This window comes from Oncorhynchus tshawytscha, unplaced genomic scaffold (genome assembly GCF_018296145.1).
Source record: "Oncorhynchus tshawytscha isolate Ot180627B unplaced genomic scaffold, Otsh_v2.0 Un_contig_447_pilon_pilon, whole genome shotgun sequence".
In the NCBI taxonomy this organism is placed as follows: Eukaryota; Metazoa; Chordata; class Actinopteri; order Salmoniformes; family Salmonidae; genus Oncorhynchus; species Oncorhynchus tshawytscha.
The window spans coordinates 261,307-283,224 of NW_024609818.1; the positions used below are offsets into that span (position 1 = coordinate 261,307).

Sequence of the window (21,918 nt, forward strand, 5' to 3'; positions counted from 1 at the left end):
CTCTTCCCTGTATATGGGGCCAGTTATATATGTGAGGGATGACTCTTCCCCGTATATGGGGCCAGTTATATATGTTAGGGATGACTCTTCCCCGTATATGGGGCCAGTTATATATGTTAGGGATGACTCTTCCCCCGTATATGGGGCCAGATATATATGTTAGGGCCAGTTATATATGTTAGGGATGACTCTTCCCCCGTATATGGGGCCAGTTATATATGTTAGGGATGACTCTTCCCCCGTATATGGGGCCAGTTATATATGTGAGAGATGACTCTGACGGGGAAGAGAATGTTGTATGGCAGGTCATGCTTGTTTCTCTCGTTAGAATAATGGAAGGAACCTGTTGTGGTGTACCTGTTAACGTCAGGCTATTGATCTTCATCTTTATTGGGATGTTTAGGGACCAAACTAAATGTTGTTACACTTTCAATGTAAATAATGTTACTATTATGTCTCTGTGGTGAAACATGGGTCATTTCATGGTTAAAAAATATATAATAAGGAAGTATGGTTACCGGTCACTGGTTATATCTGTATATTGTGCTTTGCATGCAAGTATAAACAAATAAAATACCAAATAGTTTGACGTGTACCGTTCTTATAAGGAGAGTTTAATATCTGTCACAGGGAGGTAAAACATGTTAACACAGCAACTGCTGACACTTCTGCTCGGACTGATAGACACGCCCACTTTTCTGCATGTTCAAACAGGTGATTGGAGATTTGTTTCCGTGTGTAACCCATAAGACCATGTGAACCTCCCAGTCTGCAGCTTTCAGCTGTATCCACACTAGGTGCACCAGTCGACAGAAAAGTCAGGTTTTGGGGATTCAACTCGATCCGGAGTCAGGTGGATAGAAGATCCTGCAACCACTTTGTCAATTTAAATGCAAAACAGAGGTGACGTTTACATTTGTTATCTGCTTCCGCGGCGATCCAAGGCTACTCCAGCGTTCCATAAAAATATGAAATAATGTGCAGATGTTAACTTCTAACAATACTTTAATATTTTGCAATCCAGAATCATTCAATTTGGACAGTTTCTTATATTGTGTGTAGTGGTTGTAACGCATTAGATGAAGCTGTATTGGCGGAGTAGTGGTTGTAACGTATTAGTGGAGTAGTGGTTGTAACTATTAGTGGAGTAGTGGTTGTAACGTATTAGTGGAGTAGTGGTTGTAACGTATTAGTGGAGTAGTGGTTGTAACGTATTAGTGGAGTAGTGGTTGTAACGTATTAGTGGAGTAGTGGTTGTAACGTATTAGTGGAGTGTATTAGTGGAGTAGTGGTTGTAACGTATTAGTGGAGTAGTGGTTGTAACGTATTAGTGGAGTAGTGGTTGTAACGTATTAGTGGAGTAGTGGTTGTAACGTATTAGTGGAGTAGTGGTTGTAACGTATTAGTGGAGTAGTGGTTGTGTATTAGTGGAGTAGTGGTTGTAGTATTAGTGGTTGTAACGTATTAGTGGAGTAGTGGTTGTAACGTATTAGTGGAGTAGTGGTTGTAACGTATTAGTGGAGTAGTGGTTGTAACGTATTAGTGGAGTAGTGGTTGTAACGTATTAGTGGAGTAGTGGTTGTAACTATTAGCGGAGTAGTGGTTGTAACTATTAGCGGAGTAGTGGTTGTAACTATTAGCGGAGTAGTGGTTGTAACTATTAGCGGAGTAGTGGTTGTAACTATTAGCGGAGTAGTGGTTGTAACTATTAGCGGAGTAGTGGTTGTAACGTATTAGCGGAGTAGTGGTTGTAACGTATTAGCGGAGTAGTGGTTGTAACGTATTAGCGGAGTAGTGGTTGTAACGTATTAGCGGAGTAGTGGTTGTAACGTATTAGCGGGAGTAGTGGTTGTAACGTATTAGTGGAGTAGTGGTTGTAACGTATTAGTGGAGTAGTGGTTGTAACGTATTAGTGGAGTAGTGGTTGTAACGCATTAGATGAAGCTGTATTAGTGGAGTAGTGGTTGTAACGTATTAGTGGAGTAGTGGTTGTAACGTATTAGTGGAGTAGTGGTTGTAACGTATTAGTGGAGTAGTGGTTGTAATGTATTAGTGGAGTAGTGGTTGTAACGTATTAGATGAAGCTGTATTAGTGGAGTTGTGGTTGTAACTATTAGTGGAGTAGTGGTTGTAATGTATTAGTGGAGTAGTGGTTGTAATGCATTAGTGGAGTAGTGGTTGTAACGTATTAGTGGAGTAGTGGTTGTAACGCATTAGTGGAGTAGTGGTTGTAACGTATTAATTGGAGTAGTGGTTGTAACGTATTAGTGGAGTAGTGGTTGTAACGTATTAGTGGAGTAGTGGTTGTAACGTATTAGATGAAGCTGTATTAGTGGAGTTGTGGTTGTAATGCATTAGTGGAGTAGTGGTTGTAAAGTATTAGTGGAGTAGTGGTTGTAACATATTAGTGGAGTAGTGGTTGTAACGTATTAGTGGAGTAGTGGTTGTAACTATTAGTGGAGTAGTGGTTGTAACTATTAGTGGAGTAGTGGTTGTAACTACTAGTGGAGTAGTGGTTGTAACGTATTAGTGGAGTAGTGGTTGTAATGCATTAGTGGAGTAGTGGTTGTAACTATTAGTGGAGTAGTGGTTGTAACGTATTAGTGGAGTAGTGGTTGTAACTATTAGTATTAGTGGTGGAGTAGTGGTTGTAACTATTAGTGGAGTAGTGGTTGTAACTATTAGTGGAGTAGTGGTTGTAACGTATTAGCGGAGTAGTGGTTGTAATGTATTAGCGGAGTAGTGGTTGTAATGTATTAGCGGAGTAGTGGTTGTAATGTATTAGCGGAGTAGTGGTTGTAATGTATTAGCGGAGTAGTGGTTGTAACGTATTAGTGGAGTAGTGGTTGTAACGTATTAGTGGAGTAGTGGTTGTAACGTATTAGTGGAGTAGTGGTTGTAATGTATTAGTGGAGTAGTGGTTGTAACGCATTAGATGAAGCTGTATTAGTGGAGTAGTGGTTGTAATGTATTAGTGGAGTAGTGGTTGTAACGTATTGGTGGAGTAGTGGTTGTAACGTATTAGTGGAGTAGTGGTTGTAACTATTAGTGGAGTAGTGGTAACGTATTAGTGGAGTAGTGGTTGTAACGTATTAGTGGAGTAGTGGTTGTAACGTATTAGTGGAGTAGTGGTTGTAACTATTAGTGGAGTAGTGGTTGTAACGTATTAGTGGAGTAGTGGTTGTAACGTATTAGTGGAGTAGTGGTTGTAACGTATTAGTGGAGTAGTGGTTGTAACGTATTAGTGGAGTAGTGGTTGTAATGTATTAGTGGAGTAGTGGTTGTAACGTATTAGTGGAGTAGTGGTTGTAACGTATTAGTGGAGTAGTGGTTGTAACGTATTAGTGGAGTAGTGGTTGTAAAGTATTAGTGGAGTAGTGGTTGTAACGTATTAGATGAAGCTTTATTAGTGGAGTAGTGGTTGTAATCATTAGCGGAGTAGTGGTTGTAACGCATTAGTGGAATAGTGGTTGTAACGTATTAGTGGAGTAGTGGTTGTATCGTATTAGTGGAGTAGTGGTTGTAACGTATTAGTGGAGTAGTGGTTGTAACGTATTAGTGGAGTAGTGGTTGTAACGTATTAGTGGAGTAGTGGTTGTAACGTATTAGTGGAGTAGTAGTTGTAATGCATTAGATGAAGCTGTATTAGTGGAGTAGTGGTTGTAATGCAATAGCGGAGTAGTAGTTGTAATGCATTAGATGAAGCTGTATTAGTGGAGTAGTGGTTGTAATGCATTTGCGGAGTAGTGGTTGTAATGCATTAGATGAAGCTGTATTAGTGGAGTTGTGGTTGTAACTATTGGTGGAGTAGTGGTTGTAACGTATTAGTGGAGTAGTGGTTGTAACATATTAGATGAAGCTGTATTAGTGGAGTTGTGGTTGTAACGTATTAGTGGAGTAGTGGTTGTAACGTATTAGTGGAGTAGTGGTTGTAACGTATTAGTGGAGTAGTGGTTGTAACGTATTAGTGGAGTAGTGGTTGTAACGTATTAGTGGAGTAGTGGTTGTAACGTATTAGTGGAGTAGTGGTTGTAACGTATTAGTGGAGTAGTGGTTGTAACGTATTAGTGGAGTAGTGGTTGTAACGTATTAGTGGAGTAGTGGTTGTAACGTATAAGATGAAGCTGTATTAGTGGAGTAGTGGTTGAAACTATTAGCGGAGTAGTGGTTGTAATGCATTAGATGAAGCTGTATTAGTGGAGTTGTGGTTGTAACTATTGGTGGAGTAGTGGTTGTAACGTATTAGTGGAGTAGTGGTTGTAACGTATAAGATGAAGGTGTATTAGTGGAGTAGTGGTTGAAACTATTAGCGGAGTAGTGGTTGTAATGCATTATTGGAGTAGTGGTTGTAACGTATTAGTAGAGTAGTGGTTGTAACGTATTAGTAGAGTAGTGGTTGTAACGTATTAGATGAAGCTGTATTAGTGGAGTAGTGGTTGTAATGCATTAGTGGAGTAGTGGTTGTAATGCATTAGTGGAGTAGTGGTTGTTATGCATTAGTGGAGTAGTGGTTGTAACGTATTAGTGGAGTAGTGGTTGTAACGTATTAGATGAAGCTGTATTAGTGGAGTAGTGGTTGTAATGCATTAGCGGAGTAGTAGTTGTAATGCATTAGATGAAGCTGTATTAGTGGAGTTGTGGTTGTAACTATTGGTGGAGTAGTGGTTGTAACGTATTAGTGGAGTAGTGGTTGTAACGTATTAGTGGAGTAGTGGTTGTAACATATTAGATGAAGCTGTATTAGTGGAGTAGTGGTTGTAACTATTAGTAGAGTAGTGGTTGTAACTATTAGTAGAGTAGTGGTTGTAACGTATTAGTGGAGTAGTGGTTGTAACATATTAGATGAAGCTGTATTAATGGAGTAGTGGTTGTAACTATTAGTGGAGTAGTGGTTGTAACGTATTAGTGGAGTAGTGGTTGTAACTATTAGTGGAGTAGTGGTTGTAATGTATTAGTGGAGTAGTGGTTGTAACTATTAGTGGAGTAGTGGTTGTAACTACTAGTGGAGTAGTGGTTGTAACGTATTAGTGGAGTAGTGGTTGTAATGCATTAGTGGAGTAGTGGTTGTAACTATTAGTGGAGTAGTGGTTGTAACGTATTAGTGGAGTAGTGGTTGTAACTATTAGTGGAGTAGTGGTTGTAACTATTAGTGGAGTAGTGGTTGTAACTATTAGTGGAGTAGTGGTTGTAACGTATTAGCGGAGTAGTGGTTGTAATGTATTAGCGGAGTAGTGGTTGTAATGTATTAGCGGAGTAGTGGTTGTAATGTATTAGCGGAGTAGTGGTTGTAATGTATTAGCGGAGTAGTGGTTGTAACGTATTAGTGGAGTAGTGGTTGTAACGTATTAGTGGAGTAGTGGTTGTAACGTATTAGTGGAGTAGTGGTTGTAATGTATTAGTGGAGTAGTGGTTGTAACGCATTAGATGAAGCTGTATTAGTGGAGTAGTGGTTGTAATGTATTACTGGAGTAGTGGTTGTAACGTATTAGTGGAGTAGTGGTTGTAACGTATTAGTGGAGTAGTGGTTGTAACGTATTAGTGGAGTAGTGGTTGTAACGTATTAGTGGAGTAGTGGTTGTAACGTATTAGTGGAGTAGTGGTTGTAACTATTAGTGGAGTAGTGGTTGTAACGTATTAGTGGAGTAGTGGTTGTAACTATTAGTGGAGTAGTGGTTGTAATGTATTAGTGGAGTAGTGGTTGTAATGCATTAGTGGAGTAATGGTTGTAACTATTAGTGGAGTAGTGGTTGTAACGTATTAGTGGAGTAGTGGTTGTAACTATTAGTGGAGTAGTGGTTGTAACGTATTAGTGGAGTAGTGGTTGTAACGTATTAGTGGAGTAGTGGTTGTAACGTATTAGTGGAGTAGTGGTTGTAACGTATTAGTGGAGTAGTGGTTGTGACGTATTAGTGGAGTAGTGGTTGTAACGTATTAGATGAAGCTTTATTAGTGGAGTAGTAGTTGTAATGCATTAGATGAAGCTGTATTAGTGGAGTAGTAGTTGTAATGCATTAGATGAAGCTGTATTAGTGGAGTAGTGGTTGTAATGCATTAGCGGAGTAGTAGTTGTAATGCATTAGATGAAGCTGTATTAGTGGAGTAGTGGTTGTAATGCATTAGCGGAGTAGTGGTTGTAATGCATTAGATGAAGCTGTATTAGTGGAGTTGTGGTTGTAACTATTAGTGGAGTAGTGGTTGTAACTATTAGTGGAGTAGTGGTTGTAACGTATTAGTGGAGTAGTGGTTGTAACGTATTAGATGAAGCTGTATTAGTGGAGTTGTGGTTGTAACTATTAGTGGAGTAGTGGTTGTAACGTATTAGTGGAGTAGTGGTTGTAACGTATTAGTGGAGTAGTGGTTGTAACGTATTAGTGGAGTAGTGGTTGTAACGTATTAGTGGAGTAGTGGTTGTAACGTATTAGTGGAGTAGTGGTTGTAACGTATTAGTGGAGTAGTGGTTGTAATGCATTAGTGGAGTAGTGGTTGTAAAGTATTAGTGGAGTAGTGGTTATAACATATTAGTGGAGTAGTGGTTGTAAAGTATTAGTGGAGTAGTGGTTATAACATATTAGAGGAGTAGTGGTTGTAAAGTTAGTGGAGTAGTGGTTGTAACGTATTAGATGAAGCTGTATTAGTGGAGTAGTGGTTGTAACGTATTAGTGGAGTAGTGGTTGTAACGTATTAGATGAAGCTGTATTAGTGGAGTAGTGGTTGTAATGCATTAGATGAAGCTGTATTAGTGGAGTAGTGGTTGTAACTATTAGATGAAGCTGTATTAGTGGAGTAGTGGTTGTAACGTATTAGTGGAGTAGTGGTTGTAATGTATTAGTGGAGTAGTGGTTGTAATGCATTAGATGAAGCTGTATTTGTGGAGTAGTGGTTGTAACGTATTACAGGAGTATGGGTTGTAACGTATTAGTGGAGTAGTGGTTGTAACGTATTAGTGGAGTAGTGGTTGAAACGTATTAGATGAAGCTGTATTAGTGGAGTAGTGGTTGTAACTATTAGCGGAGTAGTGGTTGTAATGCATTAGTGGAGTAGTGGTTGTAAAGTATTAGTGGAGTAGTGGTTGTAACGTATTAGTGGAGTAGTGGTTGTAACGTATTAGATGAAGCCGTATTAGTGGAGTAGTGGTTGTAATGCATTAGCGGAGTAGTGGTTGTAATGCATTAGTGGAGTAGTGGTTGTAACGTATTAGTGGAGTAGTGGTTGTAACGTATTAGTGGAGTAGTGGTTGTAACGTATTAGATGAAGCTGTATTAGTGGAGTAGTGGTTGTAACGTATTAGTGGAGTAGTGGTTGTAACGTATTAGATGAAGCTGTATTAGTGGAGTTGTGGTTGTAACTATTAGTGGAGTAGTGGTTGTAACGTATTAGTGGAGTAGTGGTTGTAATGCATTAGCGGAGTAGTGGTTGTAATGCATTAGATGAAGCTGTATTAGTGGAGTTGTGGTTGTAATGCATTTGCGGAGTAGTGGTTGTAATGCATTAGATGAAGCTGTATTAGTGGAGTAGTGGTTGTAATGCATTAGATGAAGCTGTATTAGTGGAGTAGTGTTTAACTATTAGCGGAGTAGTGGTTGTAATGCATTAGTGGAGTAGTGGTTGTAAAGTATTAGTGGAGTAGTGGTTATAACGTATTAGTGGAGTAGTGGTTGTAACGTATTAGTGGAGTAGTGGTTGTAACGTATTAGTGGAGTAGTGGTTGTAACGTATTAGATGAAGCTGTATTAGTGGAGTAGTGGTTGAAACTATTAGCGGAGTAGTGGTTGTAATGCATTCGTGGAGTAGTGGTTGTAAAGTATGAGTGGAGTAGTGGTTGTAACGTATTAGATGAAGCTTTATTAGTGGAGTAGTGGTTGTAATCATTAGCGGAGTAGTGGTTGTAACGCATTAGTGGAATAGTGGTTGTAACGTATTAGTGGAGTAGTGGTTGTAACGTATTAGTGGAGTAGTGGTTGTAACGTATTAGTGGAGTAGTGGTTGTAACGTATTAGTGGAGTAGTGGTTGTAACGTATTAGCGGAGTAGTGGTTGTAACGTATTAGCGGAGTAGTAGTTGTAATGCATTAGATGAAGCTGTATTAGTGAAGTAGTGGTTGTAATGCATTGTGGAGTAGTGGTTGTAACTATTAGCGGAGTAGTGGTTGTAATGCATTGGCGGAGTAGTGGTTGTAATGCATTAGATGAAGCTGTATTAGCGGAGTAGTGGTTGTAATGCATTAGATGAAGCTGTATTAGCGGAGTAGTGGTTGTAATGCATTATATGAAGCTGTATTAGCGGAGTAGTGGTTGTAATGCATTAGCGGAGTAGTAGTTGTAATGCATTAGATGAAGCTGTATTAGTGAAGTAGTGGTTGTAATGCATTTGCGGAGTAGTGGTTGTAACTATTAGCGGAGTAGTGGTTGTAATGCATTGGCGGAGTAGTGGTTGTAATGCATTAGATGAAGCTGTATTAGCGGAGTAGTGGTTGTAATGCATTAGATGAAGCTGTATTAGCGGAGTAGTGGTTGTAATGCATTATATGAAGCTGTATTAGTGGAGTAGTGGTTGTAACGTATTCGTGGAGTAGTGGTTGTAACTATTAGCGGAGTAGTGGTTGTAATGCATTAGCGGAGTAGTGGTTGTAACTATTAGTGGAGTCGTGGTTGTAACTATTAGTGGAGCAGTGGTTGTAACGTATTAGTGGAGTAGTGGTTGTAACGTATTAGTGGAGTAGTGGTTGTAACGTATTAGTGGAGTAGTGGTTGTAACTATTAGTGGAGTAGTGGTTGTAACGTATTAGTGGAGTAGTGGTTGTAACGTATTAGTGGAGTAGTGGTTGTAACGTATTAGATGAAGCTGTATTAGTGGAGTAGTGGTTGTAACGTATTAGATGAAGCTGTATTGGCGGAGTAGTGGTTGTAACTATTAGTGGAGTAGTGGTTGTAACTATTAGCGGAGTAGTGGTTGTAACGCATAAGTGGAGTAGTGGTTGTAACGTATTAGTGGAGTAGTGGTTGTAATGCATTAGATGAAGCTGTATTGGCGGAGTAGTGGTTGTAACTATTAGTGGAGTAGTGGTTGTAACTATTAGCGGAGTAGTGGTTGTAACGCATTAGTGGAGTAGTGGTTGTAACGCATTAGTGGAGTAGTGGTTGTAATGTATTAGTGGAGTAGTGGTTGTAATGCATTAGATGAAGCTGTATTGGCGGAGTAGTGGTTGTAACTATTAGCGGAGTAGTGGTTGTAATGCATTAGTGGAGTAGTGGTTGTAACGTATTAGTGGAGTAGTGGTTGTAACGTATTAGTGGAGTAGTGGTTGTAACGTATTAGTGGAGTAGTGGTTGTAACGTATTAGTGGAGTAGTGGTTGTAACGTATTAGTGGAGTAGTGGTTGAAACTATTAGCGGAGTAGTGGTTGTAATGCATTAGTGGAGTAGTGGTTGTAAAGTATTAGTGGAGTAGTGGTTATAACATATTAGTGGAGTAGTGGTTGTAAAGTATTAGTGGAGTAGTGGTTGTAACGTATAAGATGAAGCTGTATTAGTGGAGTAGTGGTTGAAACTATTAGCGGAGTAGTGGTTGTAATGCATTAGTGGAGTAGTGGTTGTAATGTATTAGTGGAGTAGTGGTTGTAATGCATTAGATGAAGCTGTATTAGTGGAGTAGTGGTTGTAACTATTAGATGAAGCTGTATTAGTGGAGTAGTGGTTGTAACGTATTAGTGGAGTAGTGGTTGTAACGTATTAGTGGAGTAGTGGTTGTAATGTATTAGTGGAGTAGTGGTTGTAATGCATTAGATGAAGCTGTATTTGTGGAGTAGTGGTTGTAACGTATTACAGGAGTATGGGTTGTAACGTATTAGTGGAGTAGTGGTTGTAACGTATTAGTGGAGTAGTGGTTGTAACGTATTAGATGAAGCTGTATTAGTGGAGTAGTGGTTGTAACTATTAGCGGAGTAGTGGTTGTAATGCATTAGTGGAGTAGTGGTTGTAAAGTATTAGTGGAGTAGTGGTTGTAACGTATTAGTGGAGTAGTGGTTGTAACGTATTAGATGAAGCCGTATTAGTGGAGTAGTGGTTGTAATCATTAGTGGAGTAGTGGTTGTAACGTATTAGTGGAGTAGTGGTTGTAACGTATTAGTGGAGTAGTGGTTGTAACGTATTAGATGAAGCTGTATTAGTGGAGTTGTGGTTGTAACTATTAGTGGAGTAGTGGTTGTAACGTATTAGTGGAGTAGTGGTTGTAACGTATTAGATGAAGCTGTATTAGTGGAGTAGTGGTTGTAATGCATTAGCGGAGTAGTAGTTGTAATGCATTAGATGAAGCTGTATTAGCGGAGTAGTGGTTGTAATGCATTAGATGAAGCTGTATTAGTGGAGTAGTGGTTGTAACTATTAGCGGAGTAGTGGTTGTAATGCATTAGTGGAGTAGTGGTTGTAAAGTATTGGTGGAGTAGTGGTTATAACGTATTAGTGGAGTAGTGGTTGTAACGTATTAGTGGAGTAGTGGTTGTAACGTATTAGTGGAGTAGTGGTTGTAACGTATTAGATGAAGCTGTATTAGTGGAGTAGTGGTTGAAACTATTAGCGGAGTAGTGGTTGTAATGCATTCGTGGAGTAGTGGTTGTAAAGTATGAGTGGAGTAGTGGTTGTAACGTATTAGATGAAGCTTTATTAGTGGAGTAGTGGTTGTAACGCATTAGTGGAATAGTGGTTGTAACGTATTAGTGGAATAGTGGTTGTAACGTATTAGTGGAGTAGTGGTTGTAACGTATTAGTGGAGTAGTGGTTGTAACGTATTAGTGGAGTAGTGGTTGTAATGCATTAGATGAAGCTGTATTAGTGGAGTAGTGGTTGTAATGCATTAGCGGAGTAGTAGTTGTAATGCATTAGATGAAGCTGTATTAGTGAAGTAGTGGTTGTAATGCATTTGCGGAGTAGTGGTTGTAACTATTAGCGGAGTAGTGGTTGTAATGCATTGGCGGAGTAGTGGTTGTAATGCATTAGATGAAGCTGTATTAGTGGAGTAGTGGTTGTAACGTATTCGTGGAGTAGTGGTTGTAACTATTAGCGGAGTAGTGGTTGTAATGCATTAGCGGAGTAGTGGTTGTAATGCATTAGCGGAGTAGTGGTTGTAACTATTAGCGGAGTAGTGGTTGTAACTATTAGTGGAGTAGTGGTTGTAACGTATTAGTGGAGTAGTGGTTGTAACGTATTAGTGGAGTAGTGGTTGTAACGTATTAGTGGAGTAGTGGTTGTAACGTATTAGTGGAGTAGTGGTTGTAACGTATTAGTGGAGTAGTGGTTGTAACGTATTAGTGGAGTAGTGGTTGTAACGTATTAGTGGAGTAGTGGTTGTAACGTATTAGTGGAGTAGTGTTTGTAACGTATTAGTGGAGTAGTGGTTGTAACGTATTAGTGGAGTAGTGGTTGTCACGTATTAGTGGAGTAGTGGTTGTAACATATTAGATGAAGCTGTATTCGTGGAGTTGTGGTTGTAACTATTAGTGGAGTAGTGGTTGTAACGTATTAGTGGAGTAGTGGTTGTGACGTATTAGATGAAGCTGTATTAGTGGAGTAGTGGTTGTAATGCATTAGCGGAGTAGTGGTTGTAATGCATTAGATGAAGCTGTATTAGTGGAGTAGTGGTTGTAATGCATTTATGGAGTAGTGGTTGTAATGCATTAGATGAAGCTGTATTAGTGGAGTAGTGGTTGTAAAGTATTAGTGGAGTAGTGGTTATAACATATTAGAGGAGTAGTGGTTGTAAAGTTAGTGGAGTAGTGGTTGTAACGTATTAGATGAAGCTGTATTAGTGGAGTAGTGGTTGTAACGTATTAGTGGAGTAGTGGTTGTAACGTATTAGATGAAGCTGTATTAGTGGAGTTGTGGTTGTAACTATTAGTGGAGTAGTGGTTGTAACGTATTAGTGGAGTAGTGGTTGTAATGCATTAGTGGAGTAGTGGTTGTAACTATTAGTGGAGTAGTGGTTGTAACGTATTAGTGGAGTAGTGGTTGTAACGTATTAGTGGAGTAGTGGTTGTAACGTATTAGTGGAGTAGTGGTTGTAACGTATTAGTGGAGTAGTGGTTGTAACGTATTAGTGGAGTAGTGGTTGTAACGTATTAGTGGAGTAGTGGTTGTAACGTATTAGTGGAGTAGTGGTTGTAACGTATTAGAGGAGTAGTGGTTGTAACGTATTAGATGAGTAGTGGTTGTAACGTATTAGTGGAGTAGTGGTTGTAACGTATTAGAGGAGTGGTGGTTGTAACGTATTAGATGAGGCTGTATTAGTGGAGTAGTGGTTGTAACGTATTAGCGGAGTAGTGGTTGTAATGTATTAGTGGAGTAGTGGTTGTAATGCATTAGATGAAGCTGTATTAGTGGAGTAGTGGTTGTAACTATTAGATGAAGCTGTATTAGTGGAGTAGTGGTTGTAACGTATTAGTGGAGTAGTGGTTGTAACGTATTAGTGGAGTAGTGGTTGTAACGTATTAGAGGAGTGGTGGTTGTAACGTATTAGATGAGGCTGTATTAGTGGAGTAGTGGTTGTAACGTATTAGTGGAGTAGTGGTTGTAACGTATTAGTGGAGTAGTGGTTGTAACGTATTAGAGGAGTAGTGGTTGTAACGTATTAGATGAGGCTGTATTAGTGGAGTAGTGGTTGTAACTATTAGCGGAGTAGTGGTTGTAATGCATTAGTGGAGTAGTGGTTGTAAAGTATTAGTGGAGTAGTGGTTGTAACGTATTAGTGGAGTAGTGGTTGTAACGTATTAGATGAAGCCGTATTAGTGGAGTAGTGGTTGTAATCATTAGTGGAGTAGTGGTTGTAACGTATTAGTGGAGTAGTGGTTGTAACGTATTAGTGGAGTAGTGGTTGTAACGTATTAGATGAAGCTGTATTAGTGGAGTTGTGGTTGTAACTATTAGTGGAGTAGTGGTTGTAACGTATTAGTGGAGTAGTGGTTGTAACGTATTAGATGAAGCTGTATTAGTGGAGTAGTGGTTGTAATGCATTAGCGGAGTAGTAGTTGTAATGCATTAGATGAAGCTGTATTAGCGGAGTAGTGGTTGTAATGCATTAGATGAAGCTGTATTAGTGGAGTAGTGGTTGTAACTATTAGCGGAGTAGTGGTTGTAATGCATTAGTGGAGTAGTGGTTGTAAAGTATTGGTGGAGTAGTGGTTATAACGTATTAGTGGAGTAGTGGTTGTAACGTATTAGTGGAGTAGTGGTTGTAACGTATTAGTGGAGTAGTGGTTGTAACGTATTAGATGAAGCTGTATTAGTGGAGTAGTGGTTGAAACTATTAGCGGAGTAGTGGTTGTAATGCATTCGTGGAGTAGTGGTTGTAAAGTATGAGTGGAGTAGTGGTTGTAACGTATTAGATGAAGCTTTATTAGTGGAGTAGTGGTTGTAACGCATTAGTGGAATAGTGGTTGTAACGTATTCGTGGAGTAGTGGTTGTAACTATTAGCGGAGTAGTGGTTGTAATGCATTAGCGGAGTAGTGGTTGTAATGCATTAGCGGAGTAGTGGTTGTAACTATTAGCGGAGTAGTGGTTGTAACGTATTAGTGGAGTAGTGGTTGTAATTATTAGTGGAGTAGTGGTTGTAACGTATTAGTGGAGTAGTGGTTGTAACGTATTAGTGGAGTAGTGGTTGTAACGTATTAGTGGAGTAGTGGTTGTAACGTATTAGTGGAGTAGTGGTTGTAACGTATTAGTGGAGTAGTGGTTGTAACGTATTAGTGGAGTAGTGTTTGTAACGTATTAGTGGAGTAGTGGTTGTAACGTATTAGTGGAGTAGTGGTTGTCACGTATTAGTGGAGTAGTGGTTGTAACATATTAGATGAAGCTGTATTCGTGGAGTTGTGGTTGTAACTATTAGTGGAGTAGTGGTTGTAACGTATTAGTGGAGTAGTGGTTGTGACGTATTAGATGAAGCTGTATTAGTGGAGTAGTGGTTGTAATGCATTAGCGGAGTAGTGGTTGTAATGCATTAGATGAAGCTGTATTAGTGGAGTAGTGGTTGTAATGCATTTGCGGAGTAGTGGTTGTAATGCATTAGATGAAGCTGTATTAGTGGAGTTGTGGTTGTAACTATTAGTGGAGTAGTGGTTGTAACTATTAGTGGAGTAGTGGTTGTAACGTTAGTGGAGTAGTGGTTGTAACGTATTAGATGAAGCTGTATTAGTGGAGTAGTGGTTGTAACGTATTAGTGGAGTAGTGGTTGTAACGTATTAGATGAAGCTGTATTAGTGGAGTTGTGGTTGTAACTATTAGTGGAGTAGTGGTTGTAACGTATTAGTGGAGTAGTGGTTGTAATGTATTAGTGGAGTAGTGGTTGTAACTATTAGTGGAGTAGTGGTTGTAACGTATTAGTGGAGTAGTGGTTGTAACGTATTAGTGGAGTAGTGGTTGTAACGTATTAGTGGAGTAGTGGTTGTAACGTATTAGTGGAGTAGTGGTTGTAACGTATTAGTGGAGTAGTGGTTGTAACGTATTAGTGGAGTAGTGGTTGTAACGTATTAGTGGAGTAGTGGTTGTAACGTATTAGAGGAGTAGTGGTTGTAACGTATTAGTGGAGTAGTGGTTGTAACGTATTAGAGGAGTAGTGGTTGTAACGTATTAGAGGAGTGGTGGTTGTAACGTATTAGATGAGGCTGTATTAGTGGAGTAGTGGTTGTAATGCATTAGCGGAGTAGTGGTTGTAATGTATTAGTGGAGTAGTGGTTGTAATGCATTAGATGAAGCTGTATTAGTGGAGTAGTGGTTGTAACTATTAGATGAAGCTGTATTAGTGGAGTAGTGGTTGTAACGTATTAGTGGAGTAGTGGTTGTAACGTATTAGTGGAGTAGTGGTTGTAATGTATTAGTGGAGTAGTGGTTGTAATGCATTAGATGAAGCTGTATTTGTGGAGTAGTGGTTGTAACGTATTACAGGAGTATGGGTTGTAACGTATTAGTGGAGTAGTGGTTGTAACGTATTAGTGGAGTAGTGGTTGTAACGTATTAGTGGAGTAGTGGTTGTAATGTATTAGTGGAGTAGTGGTTGTAATGCATTAGATGAAGCTGTATTTGTGGAGTAGTGGTTGTAACGTATTACAGGAGTATGGGTTGTAACGTATTAGTGGAGTAGTGGTTGTAACGTATTAGTGGAGTAGTGGTTGTAACGTATTAGATGAAGCTGTATTAGTGGAGTAGTGGTTGTAACTATTAGCGGAGTAGTGGTTGTAATGCATTAGTGGAGTAGTGGTTGTAAAGTATTAGTGGAGTAGTGGTTGTAACGTATTAGTGGAGTAGTGGTTGTAACGTATTAGATGAAGCTGTATTAGTGGAGTTGTGGTTGTAACTATTAGTGGAGTAGTGGTTGTAACGTATTAGTGGAGTAGTGGTTGTAACGTATTAGTGGAGTAGTGGTTGTAACGTATTAGATGAAGCTGTATTAGTGGAGTTGTGGTTGTAACTATTAGTGGAGTAGTGGTTGTAACGTATTAGTGGAGTAGTGGTTGTAACGTATTAGATGAAGCTGTATTAGTGGAGTAGTGGTTGTAATGCATTAGCGGAGTAGTAGTTGTAATGCATTAGATGAAGCTGTATTAGCGGAGTAGTGGTTGTAATGCATTAGATGAAGCTGTATTAGTGGAGTAGTGGTTGTAACTATTAGCGGAGTAGTGGTTGTAATGCATTAGTGGAGTAGTGGTTGTAAAGTATTGGTGGAGTAGTGGTTATAACGTATTAGTGGAGTAGTGGTTGTAACGTATTAGTGGAGTAGTGGTTGTAACGTATTAGTGGAGTAGTGGTTGTAACGTATTAGATGAAGCTGTATTAGTGGAGTAGTGGTTGAAACTATTAGCGGAGTAGTGGTTGTAATGCATTCGTGGAGTAGTGGTTGTAAAGTATGAGTGGAGTAGTGGTTGTAACGTATTAGATGAAGCTTTATTAGTGGAGTAGTGGTTGTAACGCATTAGTGGAATAGTGGTTGTAACGTATTAGTGGAATAGTGGTTGTAACGTATTAGTGGAGTAGTGGTTGTAACGTATTAGTGGAGTAGTGGTTGTAACGTATTAGTGGAGTAGTGGTTGTAATGCATTAGATGAAGCTGTATTAGTGGAGTAGTGGTTGTAATGCATTAGCGGAGTAGTAGTTGTAATGCATTAGATGAAGCTGTATTAGTGAAGTAGTGGTTGTAATGCATTAGCGGAGTAGTGGTTGTAATGCATTAGCGGAGTAGTGGTTGTAATGCATTGAAGCTGGAGTAGTGGTTGTAATGCATTAGATGAAGCTGTATTAGTGGAGTAGTGGTTGTAACTATTAGCGGAGTAGTGGTTGTAACTATTAGCGGAGTAGTGGTTGTAATGCATTAGCGGAGTAGTGGTTGTAACTATTAGCGGAGTAGTGGTTGTAACGTATTAGTGGAGTAGTGGTTGTAACGTATTAGTGGAGTAGTGGTTGTAACGTATTAGTGGAGTAGTGGTTGTAACGTATTAGTGGAGTAGTGGTTGTAACGTATTAGTGGAGTAGTGGTTGTAACGTATTAGTGGAGTAGTGGTTGTAACGTATTAGTGGAGTAGTGGTTGTAACGTATTAGTGGAGTAGTGGTTGTAACGTATTAGTGGAGTAGTGTTTGTAACGTATTAGTGGAGTAGTGGTTGTAACGTATTAGTGGAGTAGTGGTTGTCACGTATTAGTGGAGTAGTGGTTGTAACATATTAGATGAAGCTGTATTCGTGGAGTTGTGGTTGTAACTATTAGTGGAGTAGTGGTTGTAACGTATTAGTGGAGTAGTGGTTGTAACGTATTAGATGAAGCTGTATTAGTGGAGTAGTGGTTGTAATGCATTAGTGGAGTAGTGGTTGTAATGTATTAGTGGAGTAGTGGTTGTAATGCATTAGATGAAGATGTATTAGTGGAGTAGTGGTTGTAACTATTAGATGAAGCTGTATTAGTGGAGTAGTGGTTGTGTATTAGTGGAGTAGTGGTTGTAATGTATTAGTGGAGTAGTGGTTGTAATGTATTAGTGAAGGAGTAGTGGTTGTAACGTATTAGATGAAGCTGTATTAGTGGAGTAGTGGTTGTAACGTATTAGTGGAGTAGTGGTTGTAATGCATTAGTGGAGTAGTGGTTGTAACGTATTAGTGGAGTAGTGGTTGTAACGTATTAGTGGAGTAGTGGTTGTAACGTATTAGTGGAGTAGTGGTTGTAACGTATTAGTGGAGTAGTGGTTGTAACGTATTAGTGGAGTAGTGGTTGTAACGTATTAGATGAAGCTGTATTAGTGGAGTTGTGGTTGTAACTATTAGTGGAGTAGTGGTTGTAACGTATTAGTGGAGTAGTGGTTGTAACGTATTAGTGGGTAGTGGTTGGTTAGATGAAGCTGTATTAGTGGAGTAGTGGTTGTAACTATTAGATGAAGCTGTATTAGTGGAGTAGTGGTTGTAACTATTAGTGAGAGTGGTTGTGTATTAGTGGAGTAGTGGTTGTAATGCATTAGTGGAGTAGTGGTTGTAACGTATTAGATGAAGCTGTATTAGTGGAGTAGTGGTTGTAACTATTAGTGGAGTAGTGGTTGTAATGCATTAGTGGAGTAGTGGTTGTGGTTGTATTAGTGGAGTAGTGGTTGTAACGTATTAGTGGAGTAGTGGTTGCGTATTAGTGGAGTAGTGGTTGTAACGTATTAGTGGAGTAGTGGTTGTAACGCATTAGTGGAGTAGTGGTTGTAACGTATTAGATGAAGCTGTATTAGTGGAGTTGTGGTTGTAACTATTAGTGGAGTAGTGGTTGTAATGTATTAGTGGAGTAGTGGTTGTAATGCATTAGTGGAGTAGTGGTTGTAACGTATTAGTGGAGTAGTGGTTGTAACGCATTAGTGGAGTAGTGGTTGTAACGTATTAGTGGAGTAGTGGTTGTAACGTATTAGTGGAGTAGTGGTTGTAATGCATTAGCGGAGTAGTGGTTGTAACTATTAGCGGAGTAGTGGTTGAAATGCATTAGCGGAGTAGTGGTTGTAATGCATTAGATGAAGCTGCATTAGTGGAGTAGTGGTTGTAATGCATTAGCGGAGTAGTGGTTATAACGTATAAGTGGAGTAGTGGTTGTAACGTATTAGTGGAGTAGTGGTTGTAACGTATTAGTGGAGTAGTGGTTGAAACTATTAGCGGAGTAGTGGTTGTAATGCATTAGTGGAGTAGTGGTTGTAAAGTATTAGTGGAGTAGTGGTTATAACATATTAGTGGAGTAGTGGTTGTAAAGTATTAGTGGAGTAGTGGTTATAACATATTAGAGGAGTAGTGGTTGTAAAGTTAGTGGAGTAGTGGTTGTAATGTATTAGTGGAGTAGTGGCTGTGTTATTAGTGGAGTAGTGGTTGTAACGTATTAGTGGAGTAGTGGTTGTAACGTATTAGTGGAGTAGTGGTTGTAACTATTAGTGGAGTAGTGGTTGTAATGTATTAGTGGAGTAGTGGTTGTAAGTGGTATTAGTGGAGTAGTGGTTGTGTATTAGCGGAGTAGTGGTTGTAATGCATTAGTGAAGTGGTTGTATTAGTGGAGTAGTGGTTGTAACTATTAGTGGAGTAGTGGTTGTAACTATTAGTGGAGTAGTGGTTGTAACGTATTAGTGGTAGTGGTAGTGGTTGTAACGTATTAGTGGAGTAGTGGTTGTAACGTATTAGTGGAGTAGTGGTTGTAACTATTAGTGGAGTAGTGGTTGTAACGTATTAGTGGAGTAGTGGTTGTAACGTATTAGTGGAGTAGTGGTTGTAACGTATTAGTGGAGTAGTGGTTGTAACGTATTAGTGGAGTAGTGGTTGTAACGTATTAGTGGAGTAGTGGTTGTAACGTATTAGTGGAGTAGTGGTTGTAACGTATTAGTGGAGTAGTGGTTGTAACGCATTAGTGGAGTAGTGGTTGTAACGTATTAGTGGAGTAGTGGTTGTAACGTATTAGTGGAGTAGTGGTTGTAACGTATTAGATGAGGCTGTATTAGTGGAGTAGTGGTTGTAACGTATTAGTGGAGTAGTGGTTGTAACGTATTAGTGGAGTAGTGGTTGTAACGTATTAGTGGAGTAGTGGTTGTAACGTATTAGTGGAGTTGTGGTTGTAACTATTAGTGGAGTAGTGGTTGTAACGTATTAGTGGAGTAGTGGTTGTAATGCATTAGCGGAGTAGTGGTTGTAATGCATTAGATGAAGCTGTATTAGTGGAGTTGTGGTTGTAACTATTAGTGGAGTAGTGGTTGTAACTATTAGTGGAGTAGTGGTTGTAACGTATTAGTGGAGTAGTGGTTGTAACGTATTAGATGAAGCTGTATTAGTGGAGTAGTGGTTGTAACTATTAGCGGAGTAGTGGTTGTAATGCATTAGTGGAGTAGTGGTTGTAAAGTATTAGTGGAGTAGTGGTTGTAATGCATTAGTGGAGTAGTGGTTGTAAAGTATTAGTGGAGTAGTGGTTGTAACGTATTAGTGGAGTAGTGGTTGTAATGCATTAGTGGAGTAGTGGTTGTAACGTATTAGTGGAGTAGTGGTTGTGTATTAGTGGAGTAGTGGTTGTAATGCATTAGTGGAGTAGTGGTTGTAACGTATTAGCATTAGTGGTTGATGGTGGAGTAGTGGTTGTAACGTATTAGTGGAGTAGTGGTTGTAACTATTAGTGGAGTAGTGGTGTGTAACGTATTAGTGGAGTAGTGGTTGTAATGTATTAGTGGAGTAGTGGTTGTAGTGGAGTAGTGGTTGTGCATTAGTGGAGTAGTGGAGTAGTGGTTGTAACGTATTAGTGGAGTAGTGGTTGTGTATTAGTGGAGTAGTGGTTGTAACGTATTAGTGGAGTAGTGGTTGTAACGTATTAGTTAGTGGAGTAGTGGTTGTAACTATTAGTGGAGTAGTGGTTGTAACGTATTAGTGGAGTAGTGGTTGTAACGTATTAGTGGAAGTGGCTGTATTAGTGGAGTAGTGGTTGTAACGCATTAGTGGAGTAGTGGTTGTAACGTATTAGTGGAGTAGTGGTTGTAACGTATTAGTGGAGTAGTGGTTGTAACGTATTAGTAGTAGTGGTTGTATTAGTGGAGTAGTGGTTGTAACGTATTAGTGGAGTAGTGGTTGTAACGTATTAGTGGAGTAGTGGTTGTAACGTATTAGTGGAGTAGTGGTTGTAACGTATTAGTGGAGTAGTGGTTGTAACGTATTAGTGGAGTAGTGGTTGTTACGTATTAGTGGAGTAGTGGTTGTAACGTATTAGTGGAGTAGTGGTTGTAACTATTAGTGGAGTAGTGGTTGTAACTATTAGTGGAGTAGTGGTTGTAACTATTAGTGGAGTAGTGGTTGTAACTATTAGTGGAGTAGTGGTTGTAACTATTAGTGGAGTAGGGGTTGTAACGTATTAGTGGAGTAGTGGTTGTAACGTATTAGTGGAGTAGTGGGTGTAACTATTAGTGGAGTAGTGGGTGTAACGCATTAGATGAAGCAGAATTATGATACAGGTACGTCGGTTCACTGACAAGGTGATGTCATTTCAGAGTCGCCCACCAGGAGAAAGATATGGCCTCTTGTAGAGGTCAGCATGTGTCAGTGTTGTGATGTTTGAGCAGAGCCTACAGTCCTCTTTTTATATCTCAACAGATCTGGGGAAGAGAGATACGATGACCCGTTCCCCTGACTGTAAGTATTGATCGGTCCCCTGACTGTAAGTATTGATCGGTCCCCTAACAGTAAGTATTGATCGATCCACCAACAGTAAGTATTGATCGGTCCCCTAACAGTAGGTATTGATCGGTCCCCTAACAGTAAGTAAGTATTGATCGGTCCCTGGCTGTAAGTATTGATCGGTCCCCTAACAGTAGGTATTGATCGGTCCCCTAACAGTAAGTAAGTATTGATCGGTCCTCTAACAGTAAGTATTGATCGGTCCCCTGACAGTAAGTATTGATCGGTCCCCTGACAGTAAGTAAGTATTGATCGTCCCCTAACAGTAAGTAAGTATTGATCGGTGATCGGTCCCCTAACAGTAAGTGTTGATCGGTCCCCTAACAGTAAGTATTGATCGGTCCCTAACTAACAGTAAGTGTATTGATCGGTCCCCTAACAGTAAGTATTGATCGGTCCCCTAACAGTAAGTATTGATCGGTCCCCTAACAGTAAGTATTGATCGGTCCCCTAACAGTAAGTATTGATCGGTCCCCTAACAGTAAGTATTGATCGGTCCCCTAACAGTAAGTATTGATCGGTCCCCTAACAGTAAGTAAGTATTGATCGGTCCCCTAACAGTAAGTATTGATCGGTCCCCTGACAGTAAGTATTGATCGGTCCCCTGACAGTAAGTATTGATCGGTCCCCTGACTGTAGGTATTGATTGGTTCCCTCTACATATGTTCAGTGGTGTCCTCTCCACTTGACATCCATGTCACCAGTCAGATCTGAACCCTGGTCTCCTGCATATAAAACCAACACTTTAACCAATAGGCCAAGAGGACATTCTGTCTCAAGCGGAGGGTGACACGTATTTTATGCCTCAGGTAGTACCTCACCAGTAGAGCTTGAGTCCGACTCACCTCCACTACACACAGGGATGATCACCAAGGAATATGCATGTCTTTTAAAGCTTGTTGTCTAACGGTCTGTTTCAGTATCTGGTCTGGGGATCATTCAGCTGGGAAAGACTGGAGCAGGGATGAGTGCAACCGGAAACACCAAACAGGTGTTTATAGAAGAGTTCTCTTCTGAGTCTGTGACGACACAATGTGAAGATATCCAGAGGATGAAGAGGACAGCTTCAGACACTACTGAAACAGGAGGAGGAGGAGGAGCAGCAGCAGGAGTAGGTGCAGCAGCAGACACTACAGCAGGGAGGAGGAGCAGAGGACAGCTTCAGGTAACACTAAGGTGAAACAGGACTAGGAGGAGTAGAAGAGGAGAAGTAGCACTACTGAAACAGAGGAGGAGG

The 21,918-nt window shown here is 39.9% G+C and overlaps 1 long non-coding RNA gene across 1 annotated transcript; it reads left to right on the forward strand.

The window, feature by feature from the left end:
• Positions 1–111: 111 nt before the first annotated feature.
• On the forward strand, positions 112–21,803 carry LOC121846095. The gene is made up of 3 exons (XR_006083000.1): positions 112–903; positions 20,598–20,636; positions 21,602–21,803. It is a non-coding gene; the product is annotated as an uncharacterized LOC121846095 (long non-coding RNA).
• The last annotated feature ends 115 nt before the right edge of the window (positions 21,804–21,918 follow it).